Genomic DNA, 22,500 nt, shown 5'->3' on the forward strand with positions numbered 1-22,500 from the left:
GAACTGAACTGAGCCTTTTGACTGAACTCCCATGAACGTGCGTCTCCGAGGGTCCCTTCTTAGTCCATGGACCTCCTTCAGCGGGGCAGGGCCTTGGTCAAAACTCACGTCACTGTCTGCCCTGACTGGACGGGGCTCCCATGGTTCCGCCCTTTTTGGGCGGGGCCTCGGCCAGGCACCAGCGAGGCCTGCCCACTCCACGCGTGTTTGGGGAAGGTGAATGACGGTGCAGCCACACTGCGTACGTTTGGGGAAGCCGAGAAGGAACTGGAACGGCGAACGTAGAGATTTTGCCTCGGAAAAACGAGTCTCTGTAGACAGCGCGTGGACAGTGGTATGCTGTGGCTAGCGAACCGAGGCTGCAAGCGCGAGGAAGGTACTGTGGCTCCATAAGAGGGGAAATAAAATGATTTATTAACCGAACTAAAAAAAAAAACCGCAACGCACCCCTTCAATTTTCCATTAAACACGAGGAGGGGTTCTGTCTCCACATATACTTAACGGCATAACTAACTTCGGGGCACCTGTATGTTTGAATGCCTACGGTTCCTAGAACCGTAACAATATATATATATATATATATATATATATATATATATATATATATATATATATATATATATATATATATATATATATATATGGTTTTATAGCTCGGATGTTTCCAATTGCACCCACCCTCCCCCCACAGGAACAAAATGCCAGGATGGGCAAAAAAAAAAAAATTGCCAAACTTTCACGTGCACAACTTCAGGGTGCCCTCATTAATCCTTGAAAGTTTTAGCTTCCTCGGTCAAATCCTCTCGGAGGAGTGGATGATATATAGTACAGTCCTCTCAGAGGGGTAGATAATCCATAGAGTGGCCTGCAAAAGTATTCACCCCCCAACCAATAATGCCATGTTTAGATGAATTACAAATTATGTAAAAACATTTTTTCCAAATGAACGTTTGTATTTAAAAATGAAGAGATGAAGTTAAACACTGTTATAGTTGAAGGAGGTTACATGTCACTAACACCAGCAAAAAACATGTACAAATCAAACTTCACTGGTTATAAAAGTATTCAGCCCCGTTGATCAGTTATTGGTGGCTGATAGAGCCACCTTTTGCAGCAATGACTGCTATGAGTCTTTCTGGGTAGATCTCTACCAGCTTTGTACAGTGAGATGGTGAAATATTTTCCCATTGTTCATGTGAAAATTTCTTTAATTCTGCCAAGTTTGATGGGTATCGTCAATGGACTGCAATCTTCAAGTCTCACCTGATTTGAAAGCATCATGAAGTAAGCTCAGGTGGCATCAAAATGTGAAAATTTTGGAGGGGGGAGGTGGTGTGAATACTTTTGCAGGTCACTGTACATACATACATACATACATACATCCATACATTTGCTCCATGATATATCGATGAACAAACCCTTCCCTGAATTTTGGATCAGTGTGTTAAAAAAAAAAAACAATCCAAAGTACGACATAATTTTCCATCTGCTACATTTATTTAAATAATAATGTGAAGAAAGTAAAAGTATTAGATCCATTTTTCTTTAATAATAGACATCTATCATATCGTAGCCTTTATGGGTACTTCAACCACGACAGCCTGATGGATCATTACATACTTCTGTTTACTGAAAGCTTTCTGCAATTTTTTTTTCCAGGTTTGGCATTTTCCATTTCGCTGCACACAAACAGAAAAAGAACAATCCGCACGTTCTGTCGCAGGTCGAATGAGCCATCGGCAAATCTGAGAGTCAAGTATGTTTGGTGTGTGCAGAAATCCTAAATACATAATGGTAGTGCAAGCAAGGCTAGGCAGAGGTAGCAGCAGCATGTTTTTAGCATGTTAAACAAACTACCCAGCAAGAATACATCCAAGTTGATTAAAAAAGAAACATCCTTGCCTTCAATGTGTACAGGTTGTCATTATTATTTGATGAGAAATTAATTTAGAATATGCAGGAAGATTTGTCCTTGTGAAGGATATTCAGACAAATCCCATGGTTTGTCGTTGTGAAGGACATTCAGACAAATCCTATGGTTTGTCGTTGTGAAGAATACTCCAACAAATTCCATGGTTTGTCCTTGTGAAGGATACTCAGACACCTTGTGAAGGATACTCAGACACCTGCAAAAACCTTGTGACCTGTGCCTCATGCACACCAGACAAAGGGATAAGGGAGAGGGTGAAAATATATTATTACAAACAAGAGTGAATTCTTCAAATGTTTATCCACCATCAAAGGTAAACAACAAAGTAAACTTATCGATTGGATATATCGGAGATTAATTAGCATTTTTTGAGGGTACCATGGACCGATACACCTTCTGACCCATGCCTCATTTACACAAGAGACCATTCTATATTCTGAGCATCATCTCTTCGATCGTTCAGCTGGACTGGAAAGCCCTGTCGTGGATATATATTTTCACTGGAAATTGATGATAACAAGATTGTGAATACTTATGGTGCAGACTATATTCCACATCACACTGGCATGCTCAGAGTTTGCTGAGCTCAAATTGATGTCAGCAAAGGTGTGATATGCTTCGTGTTAATGCCATAAAATAAAGAGGAAGAATATTGTTTACCTAGCGGTTGGAAGCAAAGCATTTGACGCTTGAAGAGACGTGAATGTTGAATGAGGTGACAGCAGGCCGTTTTTTATCATTGATCTTTCCCTCAAATAAGATCAATTGGCAGGGTGCTTACCATTCAAATTTCTAGTCTCAGTTTGACCCCAAAACCATTGATCCTAACCAACGAAAAACTGTCGTTTTGGTATATTGCTAGCAAGGGGTGTTACCACTCCTCTATTCCAGTGTGGACATAAAGCTGGCTGTCCTGTCCATTTATTTTGTGCATATTGAGCACCACATGATGTATTTCAAAAAAAGTAAGTCATTGCAGTGTTTGGTTTTTGGTTTCCTTCATGCTTCAAGTTCTCATTCAAACAAAATTGAAATAGATCAATAACAGTATGTACATAAAACTACATAATAACAGTTCATTTTGTAATTTATAATTATTCTGAGACTGATATTTGAATTGTTAATATGAAACATGGAGGAACTGAATAAAAAGCAATGCTTGTAGAAAATAAGCTCCTCAGGAATTGGAATAGTGTCTTGCAATTATACATTTGAACAGTTGAATAATAAATTGCAAGTCATACAATAAAAAAGAAAGAATAAAATTAAAAAAAATTAAAATAAAGAGAAGAAGAAGAAGTGAAAATAGTGCTGAAATAAGCCTAAAAATAATAAAAATAAAAAAATTGAAATAATAAAAATATAATAAAATAGAAATAAGCCTAAAAATAGAATAGAGCCTAAATAATAAATAGAGCCATTCATTACCTTGGCTAACTCTCCTGATTTGAGATTACTGTATAATTAGCATTGTCTGCAATGTGTAAATGTTACCATGTATATGACATGATGGTCCAAATGGCTGCTACATTCGACTATATTAAACAAGAGCGAGAATTGCTTTGCAATACATATCCCCTACAAGTCCCAATGAATGTTCAAAAGATAAAAAAAAAGAAAAAAAAAGTTTGTGTTTACCGCATGCTCGAGCCAAAAACGGAACAAAAATTAAGAAGAAGAAACTCTCTAAAGCACAGTGTTTGGGTCCATTCGGGAAAATAAAAGGAAATGCAATTTTCAATGACTGATATATTTTGTAGATAAGAAACCAATAAAGACAATGAGGATAACAAACCGGAGATAAAAATTAGTTTGCTTTAATGCACGCTCGAGCCGATACTGGAACCAAAATGAAGAAGAACCTTTCAAACCCACTGTGTATTGTTCATTTCTATGCTTTGCCTATTTCATCTATCTATAGTTCCAGCAATCTGTGTGTAGTGTGTGTGTCTGTCTGTGTGTCTGCGACCGCTGTTTCTCGACAACCACTGGTCTGATCTCATTGAAACTTGCCAGGTATATTGCTGGGGCCCTGTGGATGTGCCTTTTCAAGGTTTGATATTAATTGGACAAGTGGTTCCCAAGTTATGGCCATTTATTTACCAACCAATGACAGGACACGGTGTTATGACATCATGATTGACATCACAAATCTTTTTTTTTAATTTTTTGCACGTACGGCCACGCACGTACGGGCACGCGAGAGTGAAGGAACGGCCTGTGTGGTTGTTGTTTCTGGCACGCGGTTTGAAAGTTTTTTTTTTTCAGTGACAGTACACGGTGCTATGACGTCACAATTGACGTCACAATTCTTCTTTTTTTTGCACGTACGGCCACACACGTACGGGCACGCACATACAGGCACGCACGTACGGGCCCGCACTCATGTTTAAGATAACCCGATGCACATATGGAAATCAAAAACATGAGCACGGCTTATGTGAATATATAATCCATCGTGGTTATATCCCTGGTATCATTCCAATTGCAATGGGCCATAGATGAACACCCAGGCCAAAGGACTTCCTATTTGTGCTGATTCGTGTCATGGTGGCACTTAATTTTATTGGGGTGGAGTCAGGCCAGCTGTCCGGCCATTGGGTGTAAAGCAGAGGGGTGGAGTCATGGCAGCTGAACATTCACCCATGTATAACATGTGATATTTTCAAAGTCAAAAATGGCATAACTCGGTGAAAAATCGACAAAACGCCCTGAAATTTGAACTTGTTCTGTAACTTATCATAGTCCTGCAGCGTAGTCTGATATTTCAGATCAATTGTTCAAATTTGCATAAAGCACCAAAATTGGTACACATGTAGAATAAAGTATTCCGAACAATTCTAGATATGGAGCCACCCGAGATTGTGCCTTGGTCAGCTTCGGCGACCATTTTCCAAAATGGCCGCCATTCTACTTTAGCGAAATTGGCTATATGCTCTTATTTTCTTATTGTATTGGTGGTAGATATAAGGAAAGTGTAAAATTCAGTAAATTGACCATGAAAAGGCGTATTCGTATATTATGAGCTGGTATTTTCGGTAAAAAAGTCATTATTTGATTTGTAAATTGCTGCTCTCCTTAAACTTTTTGCTGAAAAGTACCCATTATTGCCTGGAGAACAAGAGTCAAATGATATTCATCACATTGAATGGGGTTGGAATCAGCAAAAAATGCATTATAGATTACATACTTTACTCGATTTTGAAAAGGGAACTGATAATCGTGATAATGACAAACTCAGAAAATGTAGTCAAATAATTGCACACTTCACTTTGAAGTGGCTATGGTTTACTGTCTTCTACCATTCTACCAGGAAACATGGTACACACATACATCAGTCTAGTACAATATGAGTTTCTGAGCTCAAGTGTGCTGGCTCTGGATCAAGAAGTCAACACTTTTACAAGCAATGCGACTTTGCATTTGCACATTCTAAGCTAGGCCGATATCTCAGTCTGTGTCTACTGCGTCTGTCTACTAGCATTCTCCTTCACAAGCACACAGTCCAGTGCATTGCAGATTAGCCTTCTTGCATTTGCAGCGGTTTCTACAGCCTTTTTTGCAGCCGCACGACACCAACTCGAAGCAGCTTTTTGAAGCCTCAGGGAGTGTGGTCCAGAGCGGTTCGTCGGACCCATCCTCTGTTTGCCGCCAGCCCCAGCTTGTTGGTGATGGAAACACGGGTTGAGGGACCAAGACCTGCCCCCAGACAAAGCCACCCTGGAAGACTGATCTCTTCACATGCTGTTCCAAAGCATCGTAGGTAGGTGGGATGCGCTGGACGGAGTTCATCTTGGCGAAGAGTTTCTTTCTGGCCTCGTTGACGTCCGTATATGGACTGGTGCGGTCATAGAGGAGCACCACAAACCTTTCAATGCAGTGCATTGTGTCATCCTGGATGTTGACTGGCGTGGTGGTCAGGGTCACAAGAGAATCTGTCAGTTCTGGAAACGAATTCCATGTGGCCCAGGCAGATTTCTTCCCATGCCCCACGAATGCTGATACCGTGTCACATCCAGTCATGGCATGGAAGACAGGGAGGGCAGGTGCCTTCTGTGGACCGAGGGAGGCAGCTATTTAATGGGCAGGGATGTAGCGGTAGTTCTTGCCCATCCCAAATGCAATCCAGAGTTCATCCACGCATGGTAGTGCCTGGGCTACGATCACCGCCAAGACCACGACGTCGGTGTCTATGGTTTGAACTTGAATCCGACGATGGTCATGTTCTGCTGCATGGGCTACATGTAGCATGATGCTAGTGTCCGACTTTTCTTGACTGCATGGAGCCAGAGAGCTTTCATCTTCCTGCCTTGGAAGGCAGATGACTGCCTCACCATCAGTGACTACCAGCTCCTTTGCCTCGTCATTGAAGGACTGCACCAGCACATCGGACAGGAAGGTGAAGAGCTCCACCTTGTTTGCGTCGACACGTAGGAAACTCTGCCAGTTTCCTCTTATAGCTGCGGTGCTCACCACGCGCCGTCGCACCCCTTTTCCTCGTTTCTCCCTTGTCGCCGTCTTCAAGGAGCCATCTTTGTAGCTATCCCAAACGAGGTCCCAAAAATGACCATTTTTCCCCAATACAATGGTTGGAAATATAATAAATCAACACAAATGACATTTGTATTGCTTTCTTTTGTAAATGCACATCACATGGAGTATTTATCACCTCTGAGAAACCGACAAAGAGAATAACAATGCCAGATATCCCATGTTGTTAAAGTAGAATGGCGGCCATTTTCCAAAATGGAAAATGGACGCCAAAGCTGACCAAGGCAAAATCTCGAGTGGCTCCATATCCAGAATTGTTCAGGATACATTCGTCAACATATGTACCAATTTTGGTGCTTTTATTAAAAGTCGAACAATTGGTTTGCAATGCTGCAGTACTGTCATACTAAAGTCATGTGCCAAGTTGCAGTTGAATATGTTAAAAGCAATGGTAAAAAGTCTGAAAAGCCACAGGTGAGACGGACAGACAGACAGACGGAGAGAAAACCTATCGTCCCCTCTGGTGAAACCAGTAGGAGACTAAAAACCCGATTTACATACACGAAGCAAAATCATGCATATGTCTGAAATGCATATGTAATACATTGTTGTTGTATACCTGCGATCATTCAAATTGCCCTGGGCCATGGACGAACACCCAGGCCGAAGGCCTGAGGACTGCCGATCTGTGCAGCTTCATGTAATGGTGGCGCATTATGTTACTGGGGTGGAGTCAGAGCAGCTGAACTTTGACCCATGTATAATATGTGATATTTTCTAAGTCCAAAAAGGGCATAACTCTGTGAAGAATTGACGAAACGTCCTGAAACTTGAACTTGTTCTGTAACTTATAATATAATAGTCATGCACCAGGTTTCAGTTGAATATGTAAAGGGGTATGGGAAAAAAAGTCTGAAAAACTACAGGTGAGATAGACGGACAGACAAAGAGCAAACCTACAGTCCCCTCCAAAGAAACCAGTCGTGGACTAAAAAGGCAATTCTCTTTACGCGTCTATGTTTGTATGTATGTATGTATGTATGTTCATACGTACATCTGAAAATCATGGAATAAAACATGGCTTGCCCAATTTCCACCAAAGTTTGCATACATGTTAGTAGTCCCCAGGGTACCCCCTCCCCCACTTACTCCTGTGAGGGGGTGGGGGGGGTGGAGACGATTTGCCAATGCTCCTGAAGGAAGTGGGTGTTTCTAGTGTACCTAAATTACCTTGTGATGTGATGTATCACAAAATAGTTTGCCTCTATTACCTTGTGATGGCTTATTACAACAGCTCAAATGCAAAACATAAAACTAAACCCTTGTACGTGATTAATCGTCGTATCCCTAGCTCAAAGTCTGATCTTCAGGCTTCATCCTTTACTCTGATATACCGATTTTGTTTCATTTCACAATTTTCATACATTTCAAACGAAAAAGTGCAATCAGAGATTATAAACCCTCGCCAGGACTTGTTTTGTGTGGTGTTTGTGTGCAAGATGTATGCACATTCTAATAGGACATGCCTTAAACTATACTTATGGATGCACTCACGTTCATAATACTGTACAAGTACTTCATAGATGTACTCACATTCTTATGAATATATCCTTTGTAGACATACTCACATTCTAATAGGACATGCCTTAAACTATACTTATAGATGCATTCACGTTCATAATACTGTACACGTACTTGAAAGATGTACTCACATTCTTAATAATATATCCTTTATAGACATACTCACAGTCTAATAGTACGTACTTTATTGACGTGCTCCCATTCTAATGGTACATACTTTATTGACGTGCTCGCATTCTAATGGTATGTACTTTATTGATGTGCTCGCATTCTAATGGTATGTACTTTATTGACTTGCTCGCATTATAATGGTATGTACTTTATAGACGTCGTCGCATTGATGCAGACTTCAGAGCGAATAATGGCAGAACATAAGTGTTTATTTTTGTTTGTTTTTTGGGGATTGTTATTGTGATTTTGAGTCAGGTATTGTATATTTGGTATCAATCAAGGTTGCAGTTGTGTTTGGAGCAGACTAGCGGGTAATTGTCTTCATTTTATTTGGAAGTGGCAGGGTGAGGCTTACTTGTTTGTCACTCCGAGTCGAGTGGTTAATATAAGTCAGTTGGAGATTTGGTTTTGAAAAGGGGTAACATGGAGCAAGGTAATCGGGAAACAAGGACAAGACAAGATTACAAATGGCGTGACAGATGCTTGCTGTGGGCCACATCAGGGATAGTGGAAAGAGAGGGTAATCATTGTTGTAGGAAGTGTAAGGAAATAGCTCACATGAAGACAGTTATTGCAAGCTTGAAGGAACGGATATATACTATATAGCAGGTGTCAGAATGTGAAGAATTTGTTGAGAAAAGTTGGCTGTTTGTGGATCGAGTGGGTTTGCAGAGATTGCCAATGGTGTGGTTGCAGCGAGTACAAGCACTGGTAAGGTTGCAAAGAATGCAGGCAGTAGTGAGGGTGCATTCCATGATGAAGTCCAGGATTGCATTTTAACCCAGTTTGTATATAAGCCCACGAAGGGGAGTGCAGTGTTCGACCTCCTTTTAAGTAATGATCCCAATATGGAGGAGGAGGTGGAGATTGGGGAGCATTTAGGATCAAGTAACTATAATGTAATGTGTGTAAGGATTTTGATAAGAGTTGGAGTTGAAGATAGTGGAGTAAGGCTATTAGATTTCAGGAAGGCAAACCTTCAGGGTATGAGTAGAGAGTTGGGTGTGTAGATTGGGAGAAGCTAACAATAGGACAATCAACATCAGAGAAATAGGAAACCTTTAAGGACCAAATATGTAAAGTGCAGAGTAAGTACATTCCAATGCGGTGTAAAACTACAAGTAGAAAGAGTCCAGGGTGGTTGAGCAGTGAGATAAGGAATGCCATTAAGGAGAAGCAGAAAGCAATTATTAGGTTTAAAATAACAGGACTGGAGTTAGATGTATATCACTATCGAAGTAAACAGAGGCAAGTTAATAAAATAACTCAACAAGCCAAAAGAGAGTATGAGAAGGACATGGCTAAGAATATTAAACATAATAGCAAGGCTTTATTTAAATATATCAGGGGAAAAGAACAGATAAGGACCAGTGTGGGCCCATTGAGGAATAGCACCTGGAGTGGTTAGTGATGAAGGTGAGATGGCAGACTTATTAAACAGGTATTTTTCTTCAACTTTTACACAAGAACAGTCAAGAGAATTGCCAACAGCTGAGTATATATCAAGGAGGTGAGGAAGGGCTTTTATAGAGAAAATCCAGGTTGGAGTGGAGGAAGTAAAGGAACAGCTCGGCAATCTAAGAGAAGATGAAGCTCCTGGGTCAGATAATATGCACCCGAGAGTATTGAGGGAGGTACCTGAGCAGGTAAGCGAGATGTTAACGGACATTTTCAACAGTTCACTGGAGCCAGGACAGGTACCGGCAGATTGGAGAGTCGCAAATGTAACACCATTATTTAAGAAATGTTACAGAGAAGAATTGGGAAACTATAGACCTGTTTGTTTGACTTCAGTTGTGGGGAAGGTGTTGGAGACATTAATTAAGGACAAGATGAGGAACCACTTGAACAAACACAAACTAATTAAAGGTAGTCAGCATGGGTTTACTAAAAGTAGTTCCTGTCTAACAATTATTTTCGAGTTCTATGAAGCAGTGTCTGATTGGGTGGATGAGGGAAAGGCAGTGGACATAGTATATCTGGACTTTAAAAAAGGCATTTGATAAGGGACCACATCAGAGGTTGTTAGCCAAAGTGAGGGCTTGTGGAGTGGCTGGTCAGGTAGCTAATTGGATTGCAAACTGGCTTCGTGATAGGAACCAAAGAGTGGCTGTGAGTGGGAGGATGTCTTGCTGGGAGGATGTAAGTAGTGGGGTACCTCAGGGATCAGTACTCGGACCATTACTATTCATTATTTACATCAACGATTTGGATAATGAGGTAAAGAGTAAGGTTTCCAAATTTGCAGATGACACAAAGCTTGGAGGTCAGGTGGGATAGCAGAGGGGGTGATCAGATTCAGGAAAATATTGATACTTGTATAGATTGGGCAAAAAATTGGCAGATGGAATTTAACCTGAGCAAGTGTAAGCTATTGGGGATAGGAAAGAACAATAAAAATTTAGATTACAAGATGCAAGGGGTAATTTTGGAGTGTGTCACACAGGAGAAGGATCTGGGGGTGGTAATGGATATGGGAGGTAAGCAAGCAGCACAGTGTCAGGCAGCTATAGATAAAGCAAATCGGGTTTTAGGCTGTATTAGGAGGGGGATCAATTATAAATCAAAAGAGCTGGTGTTAACATTGTACAGGAATTTAATGAGGGCCACATATAGAATATTGTGTGCAGTTTTGGTCACCACAACTCAGGAAGGACATAGCTGCCATAGAGAGGGTTCAGCGCATGGCTACTAGATTGATTCCTGGCCGAGCTAGACTCAGCTATGATGAGCGGCTGAACTAGAAAGGAGGTGGTTATGAGGAGATATGATGGAAATGTTTAAGATAATGAAATCTAGAGATAAACATAATTTCAGAATAGTTTTTCAGGAAAATGGACAGTGATAGAACCAGGCACCATAGCCTGAGAGTAAAGATGAGGAGGAGTTAAGACGGTAGTTAGGCAGGGGACTTTTACTCAGGGAGTAATGCATGGAATGGTCTCCATGGAAAGGTAGTGGCAGCAGAAACAGTAGATACGCTTAAATTGGAATTAAACAGATACCAGTAGCTACAAGCATTGGCAATAGAGGAGTATAGGGATATTGGCAGGACTTGTAGGTAGTTTGAGTAAGGATGGGCAAGTGTATACATCAACGAGAGGGTTTCGTGTACTCTTCACCCTAAAACCGCCTTCGCCCACCCCCAAAAATTTTTTTTATACCCCTGAGCCTGCCACACGATTCTCATCTGCAATCCTCCCCTCATTCCCACAATGAAATTTAATTTTGACCAATTTATTTCAAATGGTATTGCTGTGGTGCAGGCAGGATTGAGCAAATGGCCTGATCCTGCATCAAATTTCCTTGTTATTCTAATTGTACATACTTAGTAGTCATACTGACATTCCAATTGTACACACTTTATCGAGGTACTTGATTGAAAAAAAGATAACTTGTAATACTGGCTAGCAACATTTGGTGTTTTTGGCCAAGATTATCACATTATGTTCGGGCAGACAGGCAGACAAACGAGCAAGCGGACTCAAATGCAATACCTTTGCATGAGGCTAATGATAGCAAATTGTATGTGTGGTGCTGTATCGTGGTTATATCTATTATCTGTATCGTGAAGCTCTTTTGGGTTCTTTAGATACAATATACAAAGTTCAATGAAGTATGATGGTGTGATGTGTTGATTAAATTCACAAACGTTTGTCTTTTTCATCCTTTCCACAATATGTCTACCCATCCCTCTTTACCCTTTGGTAGATTATAAACCTTCTACCCTTTGTCATTTCCGCTCCTCCAATAGCCTTGTATAATCATAAATGTAACACACTCAAACCTAATCCTTCAATGGAAGTAAAGAGAGTACATAGTATAATTTAATTCCCATATATTGTCTCTCAAGTGATACACTTGACTGTATGCCAACGTATGTTAATTTCAGTCAAAGTATTAGTTTTATTTTTACCGAATGTATGTATACTGTGTCATCCTTCTGAGCATTTTTTCTTTTTTTTCTCCAATACCCTACAAAACCCTCTTTTGCACTTTGCATTCCACATTATCATGCCCCTACCCCCTCACTGCATTCCGACAGCAAACTAGTAGCACCTGCATCCCTCTCAGCAAATCTGGAAAGGATCAGATGCTGCTGGCTTGACACATGGAATAAGTAATTTAATCCTGCAAAATTTCACATTCTCACCTCACATTTCCCAAAAGATAATACTGTGGCCTACATATTTCCTCCTTGATCAGCGACTGCCAAAGGACCGCAAACTTCTTGGCCTCACCATCGATCACAACCTCTGCTGGTCATACAATATAGCAAAGTTACCGTCCAAAGCCAGTCACAGACTGGGTATGCTCTCTCGTGCTGAGTCCCTACTCAATAAATCTGAACGTCACAGCTTACAAGGCCTTTGATTATGGCTCATTTAAGTATTGCTCTCCCATGTATGCTGCTGCCATCATTTTCACACCTGAATGACCTTAACATCTTCAAAACACCACCTTGCAACAAGATTAGGTCTTTTTTCAAAACCCCCTTGTAAGTAAACAAAATAGATTTAATTTCTTGTTGGAATGAGGAAACTGAAACATTCAGCCCAGTGATGTTAAAATTGTCTTAAAAAAAAATAAAATATATATATATATATATATATATATATATATATATATATATATATATATATATATATACACATATATTGCTTGCAGTGATTGCCAACAAGACACAACAAATTGGATATACAGTAGCTGTTATGTGCAACTTGGGGAGAGTTCAGCAGAAAACATGAATCTCTCCTGTCAGAGATTTTCTCCCATAACAGCTGGACAATCAGGAGACTTCAGTGATGATTTGAGATTCATAATGGCTCCCGAAGTCTTCACGCGAACCGACTGCCCTGTTTACCCATACATAGACCATTCCATGCCAAACAGGAAACCCTGCAAATGTGTCAGCTTCTAAGGAAATGGTTGTTTTCCAGAAAACGTTTTGACATTTCCATGTTCTACAAATCTGAAATCTCATGAACTTTGGTTCACAATAAACTTTTTATATTATTATGCCTGGTGTTGGCTTAATGGTGAGTGTGGTGGGCTTGGGATCTGAGTTCAAATCCCACTTGGCTGTTGAATTCATACCAGGTGGGGTTGCCTCAACCTGTCATCCTTCTGAGGTCGGCAAAATGAGTGCCAGCTTGCTGGTGTCCTGTGTCGGAGTGGCAACCCATCCAGGATTGTGCCCAATAGCCAAGGAGACTGCTGAGGCAGCATCAACGCTCTGCACAGAGTATGGTCCCAATGGATGGATTATGTTATTAATCAGCATAAAGTATCTACTCTTGGGTCCCCATGAAGAAGAATGGTCTTTCAGATGCATATTCAAGTGAAATAGCAAAAGTCATTTCAAAAAATTACTCGTTCTTATTATCTTTTTTTGCTTTCATTTTATTAAAATCTGTCTCAATAACTCTGACTTTGAATGTTCCTCATCTGTATTTACTTAACAGTTTAAAATACTACATGTGTAACATTTCTAACTGTCCACTTGACACATCCCTTAAGTACACATACTATCTATCCTGCATTGAATTAAAATATAAATACAGAAATTGTTTATCCACTAAAATAACTAGATCATATATTTGATTTCAAAACGTTAAAATTAAAATGATTTGACCAATTTAAAAACATCTAATGCATAGTATATAGTCTTATAATTTCGGGAAGATTTGGAAGATTGTAATTATTGCATTCTCATGTGATTAAATGGGAAATTGATTTCACTGAAAAATATATGTGCATGAAATCTTCAGAGGACAATTTATCCAGCAAACATAACTGTTAAGCCATCAATATGTTGGTCTGCAGGGGAAGGCTTTATCACGTTAACTTGGTCAACCTCTCTTATTCATCTGGGTAATTACTTGAGGGTCATTGCGAGCTTCAAACAGGAAGTGTCATCATTTGTGCCCTATTTAATGGCATGCCGATGTGCTGAATCTCAAAGGACAGAGGCATCAGCACTTGAAGTGGTATATTGGCTTTCACGTTCCTCATTGAGATAGGTAGTGCTCCGGTGGACAACAAATTCAATTTAGAATGGTTTGGCATCGTGAGGATATGGACTTCAAAAGTAAGCGATATTTTATATTCTCAATAATGCAAACAGGTTGGTGGTCTCTATTTTCTCCCACCTCTCCTCGGGAATTTTTCCCTCTGCTCTGGCATCCATCTGTCCATTCCCAGTCCCTCCAAGTCACACAAATTCTTCCAACACCCCTCTCTTGTTGTAACTTCCAAAATCCAAGCTTTCTGGTCATCTCCACAACTTTCGTTTCACTTTGCTCCCGCTTGTGGAACATCCTTCCTCAGTCTGTTCAATCCACACTCTTCCCTCCATGGTTTCAGGTTGGCAGTGCACCACCTCTTCAAGCTGTCCTTTTCTCCACACGACATATTTATTTCTTCATTAACCCCCCTTTACCCTACCCACTGACTTGCAGGTTGTTATGTTTCCTTCCCTCTTCTCTCTGATCCTTTTGGCCATTCATCCCCTTGTTGAATCCTCTTCTAGTCCCACTGTTTCACTTTCAGTGCATTGCCCACTATTCTCTGTCACCTTGCTCTTCAATGATTTGAGACTTTGGATGCAGATCAATGTATATAAAACAAAAGTGGATCATCACTTTGGCAAATGCTACGAATATTGAATATGAAACATTTCCTCAAGCATGCAACTCACCCTGGAAAACCAAGTGGTGATGAACCAAATACAAAGCATGTGTAGAAAATATCAATCCATGCTTTTTAACAACTATCTAAGGTTCTACAGCACGATGGAAGAAAAGGAGATGTCTACATGTGGTTAATTTAATAACGACAATGTTGACAATGAAACAAGGCACAAAACATGGCACAGCAATAATCAATAACTTGATAAACAAAATGGATGTTTCCCCAGTTGAGGGCATGAATTGCAGTTGGAGCCCTTAAAAGACAAACACAGAACACGTATCTTAACTTAAAACGATTGTCGCAACCCTGGTAATGATCGGCAAAGATTGGGTAGGGAAAGCAGGGCCTGCAAATTATAAAATAAACCTCAAGGCGGAGCAGAAAAAAAAAACAGGGTGGTTGGCATCTCTGCCGGTGTGGGCAGGCTAGTACGGGGGTGCAACACACTTATATGGGAGTACAGCAGGCTCTTACGGGGATGCAGCAGACTTGTGCAGGAAAGCAACAGACTCGTCCCTCAGGCGATTCCTGGCAATTATTCACAACCAGGAGCTTTGGCTTTCTCTCTCTGTCCCTGTCCCTGTCCCTCCATAAGACTCTTATGCTATTATATGTACAACCCTTCTTAACCTGCATCTGCACCCACAGTCATCTCTTCCTATTATATAATACTTCAGTTTATTCATGTAAAAAACACCAAACAAGGCAATCTGAAGACTGAAATTCATCTGGTTTACATTGTAAGGTACACTAAAATTTGTATGGTTTGCATTGTAAAGTATAAAATAAATAATCATTACATCATCATTGCATCAAAAACAACATCAAAGATAAAAGTGATACCAATTGAAAAAAAAACAAAACAAACATGAATTATTGCCCATGTAAAATCATAAGTATACAAAAAATGGTGGCCAACATCCATCCATCTATTGGGACCATACTCTGTGCAAAGCGTTGGTGCTGCCTCAACAGTCTCCTTGACTATTGGGCACAATCCTGGATGGGTCGCAACTCCGACACAGGATACCAGCAAGCTGGGACTCATTTTGCTGACCTCAGAAGGATGACACAGTATACCAGCAAGCTGGGACTCATTTTGCTGACCTCAGAAGAATGACAGGCAGAGTCAACCCCACCTGGTATATGTATATATATATATATATATATATATATATATATATATATATATATATATATATATATATATATATATATATATATATCTATATATATATATATATATATATATATATATATATATATATATATATATATATATATATATATATATATATGCATATGTATATTTTGTATGGGCCACAAGAGAAATTATACCACATTTTTGTATCTGTTCATAAAAGGAGAAGCATCTGTGTGTGTTTGTATGTGTGTTATAACCACGGCCGCTGCTCGCTTGTACTAACAGGAAATGGTACGAATTTGACACTTCTCATTCATGGATATTTCTCGTATATCCGATACGTCCATGAATCTGATTCGCATTAAGGGATGGAACAATTATGGTTGACCATTTTGAAATTTCCAATTTTTTGTCTAAATGTTGAAAATTATGTTAAAAAGACGATTTGAATTGCAGATAACCACACTTGTAAATGCAGAAGCGAATCAGTGTCAACGCGCACACAGCACATGCGCTAAAGGCCTTGCCTCGCATTCATATGTCATTTTGAAAGTCATCTATTTGCCACAGTGCCAGAAACCAAATGGTATTTCTTCAAATTTAGAAAAAAATTTTTGTCAGTTTTGTTAAGAGATCCTGACTGAGAATGAAGGATTCCTAGAAGAGTTATATTTTAGTGACTCAAGCTGAGAGAGGAACTTGTGACAAAATAGAATGCACAAGAAATTATAGAACCAATTTGGAGGAACCAAGCTGTCATGCTGTGTTTTAAAGACAAATCTTCTGAGTTGAGGGCAAAAGTATCGACCAATCATGTATACCAGCCATATGTTCCGAGTTAATTTAGAACCTTTCATTGTTGTGAAGAGCAAAAGGTTGGAGAGAAGATGGTGTTAATTTGGATGCACAAGGCCTGTTCAATTAACTCTGTGCCAATTTATTTATTTAATGCCTTCATCGTTGTGTGTTCACATTGCTTTTTGATGCTTTAACCCTGGGTCATCATTATCTGGATGTCTTATCTCCGATGACTTTTCGTGAGTAAGCTGAGTGAGCATCTGTTGTGAAATTTCCACAGATTTATCATGTTTCCAGGTGGTAGCGGATGGGATATCCTTAGAGCAAACGCTGGCATTCTTATATTTCCATTTTGGGCTAGAAATTCGAAATTATTTCTCCTCTTGCCTCGTCGTGCGTTGCTCAATATCAACGGCATTGTCCAGCAGACCAAAGGTTCTCCCTGAGGATATACACAATCTGTGGTGATGCAACAATGCATAATGTTGTGCAAAATGAGCTTTAATCGTCAAAACATCAAGGTAGAATTAGTCATTGTAAAATGAGAATAAAATTAACAAATATCATGGGGGTAAGGGGTGGGTGGAGGGAGATATAAATTATCACCATCTTTTTCAGCAGTATCATTTGCCCCCAACTTCTAACAAAGCCCATCAATATTTAAATGTTGTCAAGTGTTACTCATTAACAAAGACTTTATGGAGCATTTCAGTTCTATAATTTTTTTTGATCTATCCATTGTTAACTGGAATAGTTTTGTGACTACAGTATACAGAAAATAACTTCAAAGTACAACACGTACACAACCGGTCAAAAGTTGTAGAACACCCCCATTTTTTAGTTTTTACTGAAATTTAAGCAGTTCAAGTCCAGTGAATAACCTGAAATGGAATAAAGCTAAGCGGTAAACTGCCAGAGGTTAAAAAAAAAGTTTAGGTTACCAAAAACTGAAAAATAAAGTAGATTTCAGAGTTGTTAAAAAAGCCCTTTTCAGGAAACAAGTAATGGGTTATCAACTGCAGCTGTTCTGCTGCAATGGAAGTAAATTAAGCATTGAAAGTTGATGCAAACAATTCCTACAGGTGTCCCAACTTTTGGTGATTAGTTACAAACCCTCTGTCTGTATAAAAGCAGTATTGGAACAGACTGTGTTGCTTCACTCTCTGAAGCATTATTTGGACAATATTGCACTGCAGGAAGTAGTATATTGCTATCATAATGGTGAGAAAAAGACGATTAACAAAGGAAGACAGACAGACCATTATAACCCTGAAAAGTGTTGGTCTTTCTTTTCGAGAAATTGCAAAGAAGCCAAGGTCTCAGTGAGTACAGTTTCCTATACCATCAAAAGCCACTTGGAAACTGGAGGAAACTCTGACAGGAAGAGGTCTGACAGACCCAAAGCCACAACACAATCAGAAGGTATACAAAAAAAAAAAAAAAAAAAAAAAAAAAAGACAAGTTTCTAAGAGTCAACAGCTTGCGTGATAGGCGGCTCACGGGACAGCAGCTTCAAGCACAGCTTAACACTGGTCAAAGTAACGAAGTCTCAGTTTCAACTGTAAAGAGAAGACTTTGAGCTGCAGGTTTGACAGGTCGAGTGGCAGTAAGAAAGCCATTTATAAGATGGCAAAATAAGAAAAAAGAGGCTTGCCTGTGCCATGAAGCACCACCAGTGGACTACTGAAAACTGGAAGAAGGTCTTATGGACCGATGAATCACAATTTGAAATCTTCAGTTCATCACGCAGGGTTTTTGTACACCATTGAGTAGGCGAAAGGATGTTCCTCAGTGTGTGACACAAACTGTCAAACATGGAGGAGGAAGCATGATGATCTGGGGCTCTTTTGCTGGATCAAGAGTCGGCGACTTGCACAGAGTGACTGGCACCCTGAACCAAAAGGGCTACCACAGCATTTTGCAGCGCCATGCAATACCTTCTGGTCTACGCCTAGTTGGTCAGGGGTTCATCCTACAGCGAGATAATGACCCAAAACATACCTACAGGCTATGTCAGAACTACCTTAGAAGAAAAGAACAAGATGGTAGGCTTCAAATCATGGAATGGCCAGCAGTCTCCAGACTTAAACCCCATCGAGCTGGTTTGGGATGAACTGGACAGAAGGGTGAAAGCAAAGCAACCTACAAGTGAAACACATTTGTGGGAACTTCTGCAACAGTGTTGGGAAGAACTTTCCGAAAAATATTTGATTTACATTGTAGAAAGAATGCCACAAGTATGTTTGGCTGTTATATCTGCAAAAGGTGGCTACTTTGATGACTCAAAAATTTAGATTAAATTTTGTTCAACAAAATGATTCCATGATTTATTTTATATCTGCAATTGTTTATTTGTTCTATGCTTTAATTTCAGAGTACATTGAAACATTAAACTACTTAAATTTCAGTAAAAACTGGAAAAATGGGGGTGTTCTAAAACTTTCGACCGGTAGTGTAGTTGTTTCCTTGCCCAGACACGCCTCACATTTCACTATCCCAGGTCCCACCATGACGAGGATCACCCATAACACTTCTGACAAAAATGTAAAAAATGAATGCAACTAAATATAAAATATGAATCACCAAAAGCAAGAAAGAGGTCATGCATCCCACGATATTCGAAAATTTCAAACAAACAATAGTTGCCATGGAAACATAAATTTGGAAATTTCACCATCAAGTGTTTTTAACTGTGACGTGTAACAGGTCTTCAAGAGCTCGGCATGGTTGTTGTTTGAAATGTACACCCTCTGGTCGGGCAGCTGCCGGACCCCACATTTGTCACTTGACTATACCCACCAATTAGTTCTTACCTAATCAATTAAACCCATGTGGCTATGATTATATGAATAAATCGACTCCTCCCATGCTCTTCTAGCCAAAGAAATCTGCATAAAGCAACCATGAAAGGCTACCAAGGAAAGCCCTTTGCTGTTTCGAACCCTTCCCAGAGTTCCTCCACAGCTGTAAAGACGTTCACAAATAATACACACACGAGAATCCCAATGCTACACACCTCCTCAGCTGCTGGACCGGTTTCATCACTTGCTGGCGAATCATCAGCGAAAGTGCAGACAGAAACATGCTTCATCGAGGCTCACGAGCATGCACCACATGCAAACCTCAAAACGCAGTCAACATATAAATGAAAAACAAAGACTCACTCACATCTCTGACCTGTGAATGGAGGGAATAACCAATTATCTCTTACCCAATCAATTAACCCAGGTGGCTAGGATTATACAACTTTCCATGCTTTGCCCTTCCACCCCTCAGGTTTCTGCAGGGTGCACACAGTCCCAGAAACCCCTTTCTGGTGACGGTCCCAAAATTGCATATGTAATATGTGGAGGTAGGTCTTCTCATGCCACATTTGCAAGTTGATGGTTAGTTTTCAGATAAATAAGTTGCTGTTTATTTTGTCTCAACATCACCTCCCCCCTCCCCCCCACCCAACCCCCCAAACCCACTTCCTTCCAAATTTCCTTCCTGAGAGTTTGCTTCCATAGTCATCTTGGTCACATGCTGCATCCTCCCCTACCCCTCATTCTTACCTGTTCCCTTATTTGTCCATCTTGGTCACATGCTGCATCCTCCCCTACCCCTCATTCTTACTCGTTCCCTTATTTGTCAATCTTGGTCGAAATTGTGCATCAGCCCTGCTGTTGGTTTCCCCCCTCTCTTTCTAATGTTTCTCTGTTATGTGTTCTCGCTCTTCCACGAGCCTTGACTTTATATACAAAACAAGGTGTGTGTGTGTGTGTGTGTGTGTGTGTGTGTGTGTGTGTGTGTGTGTGTGTGTGTGTGTGTGTGTGTGTGTGTGTGTGTGTGTGTGTGTGTGTGTGTGTGTGTGTGTGTGTGTGTGTTTAGGAAGCATTAGGGCAGTTTTCATCAATAAGTTTTGATTTTTAAAATACCGGAATTCCTCATTATTGGGTAAAAATCTGAAATATTAAAAGAAACACGAGGAACGCAGCGACTCAGGAATTACAATTATGCCGACCATGTTTACCTTAATAAAGCAGTTACATATAATTCAGATCCTATGAGAGCAAACACATTTGAAGACAGGTGCTAATGGAGAAGACAGCCATTCATGAATCACAATTTAACAAGAGCACACAGGCATTACGAGGGGGGAAGAGACAAATTAATTGTTGTGGTAAAAAGCAATGCAGGTTTTTAATTGTTTCCCCCTCTCAATTCTGATAGAGCATCCCGATTGTATAAGTCGCTGTCAGCTTACAGGTTGCTCTGGCCTTTCCCCTTGCTTCGGTGATCTCTGGTGTGCAGTGTGCATGCTTCTATGCAGTCATAGTGTTTCGGAAGCATTACTTTACGACATCAAGTTAGCCGTCTGCTTATCTGTTGTCAAACCAACATGTCAGCTATTCCACCTGGCCTAAATGGTAACATCGGCCGTGAAATGGAGATTTAGCTTTTCACTCTTTTTATCTCCCAACTCTTTTGAAGTATGAAGTGCTCTGCTCCTCTAATATATATATATATATATATATATATATATATATATATATATATATATATATATATATATATATATATATATATATATATATCTTATACCTTGAGGCAGGGATGATGGTTATTTCACCCTGGATCATCAATGGCGGCACTGCGAGTTGAGGAGGTCCAAAGAGCTGGGGATCAAAATATATTTATCTGCACAGGGTTTTCAGCACCATTTACATGCATCTGGCTTTCCATTTATCCTTTATGCGGAGATCTTTTTTGAAAAAAATACTCGATTTCCATACATATGCTTGAATCAATTACTACTGGGTGTAGTGGCGTGCGCCTGTTCGTGTTCGTGCGCCTAATCCGGCTACTCGGAGGCTTGGGTTGGAGGATCGCTTGAGGACCGGTGCTCTGTGCTGGGCCGCGCTATGAGAGGGTGTAGGGCAGCCTGGAATCATGGCGAAACCAAATCCTTATTCCTGTGTCGTAAGAGGCGACCAGGGTTGCGTCAGGAAGGGCATCCGGTGTAAAACCTGTGCCAAATCAGTATGCGGATCATAACGGATGATCCGCTGTGGCGACCCCTAACGGGAGCATCCGAAAGAAGAACAACAGGCTTGAATGAATTATTCACATTGGAAATTAAAATGCACTTAAATTTTTTTTTCTGTGTGGAATAATGTGAGGATGAACTTTCAAACGGAAATTGATTATCATTTTATCATTAAATATATTACTCTGACTTGAGATGATTTTCTGGATAAAAAAACTGGATTGTAGGGATTGCAGGAGATCTGAGAATGGCATATTTTTGGGCTGAGACCATAATGTTTCTGCTGTCAATCCAGTAACTGTAGTTGAATCTCGTATAACGAACACATTTAGTGTAAAAACGACATTTTAACTGGTGGGGAATAAAACGTGAATGTTGTTTAGTCTGTTGTTCAGCTTGCTGTCAATAATAGTTCCTGGCTAACCATAAACTGCCTCTTAAAATTATCACATCTTAGCAATCCAAGTTTGCCCTAATCTCTTTACCATTGCATTTGCTAAAAATGGATTTTTTTCACATCTCTTGCCTTTTCTTTGTGAAGTGTTTGAGATTTTGCTTCAAAATAAATGGTGCTACATAAGCATTTATTGATTGATAGTCATCAATATTGATTGACATACCTGAAAGCATCATTATCTTTTGCTTAAGGTCATAAACCAAAGA

General features: G+C 40.0%; 1 long non-coding RNA gene across 1 annotated transcript in view; it reads right to left on the reverse strand.

The window, feature by feature from the left end:
- Positions 1 to 1,529: 1,529 nt before the first annotated feature.
- The window catches only part of LOC147015874 (uncharacterized), a 56,890-nt gene continuing 35,919 nt past the window's right edge, over positions 1,530 to 22,500 (reverse strand). Inside the window, exon 3 of the long non-coding RNA XR_015049894.1 lies at positions 1,530 to 2,144. This is a non-coding gene — a long non-coding RNA (uncharacterized LOC147015874). The remainder of the gene's footprint in view (positions 2,145 to 22,500) is intronic.

This window comes from Eptatretus burgeri, chromosome 12, assembly GCF_056783735.1.
Source record: "Eptatretus burgeri isolate ZD-2024b chromosome 12, Ebu_testis_v1, whole genome shotgun sequence".
Lineage (NCBI taxonomy): Eukaryota > Metazoa > Chordata > Myxini > Myxiniformes > Myxinidae > Eptatretus > Eptatretus burgeri.